This window comes from Stegastes partitus, unplaced genomic scaffold (genome assembly GCF_000690725.1).
Source record: "Stegastes partitus isolate 25-593 unplaced genomic scaffold, Stegastes_partitus-1.0.2 Scaffold2702, whole genome shotgun sequence".
NCBI classification, from domain to species: Eukaryota; Metazoa; Chordata; class Actinopteri; family Pomacentridae; genus Stegastes; species Stegastes partitus.
Window position 1 is genome coordinate 20,323 of NW_007580433.1, and position 2,301 is coordinate 22,623.

Sequence of the window (2,301 nt, forward strand, 5' to 3'; positions counted from 1 at the left end):
GTCTCCCCATTCAGTGCAGAGTTTAGTTTAAGATTCTGTTGATTACTGGGTGTATTCGACATTGGACCATCTCGTGCAGTGTTTCAGTTTACCTGTGACAGCCTGAAGACTGTGAAGTAAAAACACCCAGAATCCGAAGCAGCAGCTGCTGCACGGACTCATGTTGCTTTATGAAGGAAGATGAAGAAAAACACAAGATCACCACAGATACCACAGGGACATATTTGGGGTTAATGTGGATTTAAAAATGTTTCATTTGTGTGTTTGAAAACGACATTTTAATAGGAGCTTCAGTCTCCCATCAACAACATTAAACGTAACATTTGGACTATCTAATGCTGCTTTTCTCAATCAGGAAACACACTTCAAGTTTCACAGCGAACATCATCTGGATATATTTAATAATTCATATAATTTCTGCATAAATACTTCAAACTCAAATGCCTTCATTATTATCTTTAATCAACATCTTCACTGAGACACAGATCAAGAGCTCGACAGTAAAAATCAGCTGCTGATGTTAATATAATAAAACTGTTTTAAGGTAGAAGAAGCAACAATAATGAAGAACAAAACCTTGTTTCAATAATTTTCCAGAGTGGTTCAAAATTATCTCTATTTCCTGACAATATGTGTGTTTTAGTTTGTGGTAAAAAAAAAAAAAAAAAAGAGTAGCAGCAGCTTACCTTCACAGAGTCAGTTGTCAAGAGGATGTGCAAGTGGCACAAAGATTATAGTCCTCGTGTCATGTGACTGGATCCCAGGCCTCTCATTGGATGAGCAAAACCATTTGGCGCAACAACGATGTTTACCTTGAAGGGGTTGAGCTCTAAATGTTTACTGCAGGTCCAGGTCCAGGTCCAGGTCCATAAAGCTGTAAAACAGTTTATAGTGATAATATCTGACTCACTATGAAACTAAAATTGTGAAGGTCAAGAGATAAAGCTGTTTTCAATCACAGACTTTTCTCTTTCTGTTGTCAGATAGTAGAAAACTATAAAATAGACTAAAATGCAGCTGATTCGAACTGCATGTTAAACAGCGGTCACGTCAGAGTCAGTTCCAAGTTGGAGCTCTGCTGAAGAACTTCATTTATGACCACAACTTCATCTGAAACTCACAACACACATGAGTTCAACTTACAACCCTGTAAACCACCGAACATTTCACAACAGTGAAGCACATATGGCCACGGCAATCCAAACTAACTTGAAAATAAAATATAAAACAAATAAATATAAATAAAATGAAAATAAAACAAAATCTACACAATCAAACAGAAAACCACGACTGAGCTCTCTGAATGGCAACAAATCAGGAGACAAAGAGAGAAAAATAAATGTCTTTAGATGACTAAAACTGGGGAAAGATGCAGTGAACATCCAGCCAGCAAAGACAAACACAGAGTTTCTGCAGCAGCAACTTAAGATGAACTCACATGAACTTTGTTCCTGAGGGTTGAAATGCAGCTTCTCTGATGATCTGATGAAGATCAGGTCATACAGACCAGAAGCACACTGAGTGACACTTAGATGTCTCTTTTTTAAAATCAAAAATGACTTGAATAACTTCTTAACCAATACAAAACGCTCTGATTTAGTGTTTTGTTCTAAAACAGTGAGTGAAACTTCTAGTAACGAGCATGACGCTGCCACCTCCATGCTTCATGGCAGGTTTGGTGTTCTTGGGGTTAAAGGCCAAATAGCTCAGTGTTTGTTCCATCTGACCAGAACTTTCCTCCAGAAGGCCTTTTCTTTGTCCATGTGACCAGCAGCAGACTTCAGTGGAGCTTTAAGGTTCTGCTTCTGGAGGAAGAACTTCCTTCTCCATCAGCCTCTCAGCTCATGTTGATGTCAGACCCTGTGGACACTGACAGCTGTGTTCCAGCAGCTTCTGGTCCATCCAGAGCTGCTTTCTGCTGGTTCCTGGTTGACTCTTGACCATCCTGACCAGTCGTCCCTCAGCAGCAGCTGGTAGTTTGTGTTTATAAATCTATGAAAAAAACCAAAGTGCATGATTGTTTTTTTGTTTGACTGATTGTTTTGTATTTGTGTACATTGTATTCCAGGATAGAAATTAAAGAGTGATTGGAAACTCAAGACTGTCATGATATACGTAGTCTTTACAAGTGGAGGGAAACTTTTGCTCACAGCTGTACATCTAAAACTGAATATAACATAAACCACTTTCATTCCAACTCTTTGAAAAGACAAGTAAGCAGATGTTCCTTAAAGCTGAACCCCCTGCTGGTGGTTTCCAGTACTTCAGGCAGTTTCACTGATTATCAGGAGGCTTTTAGCA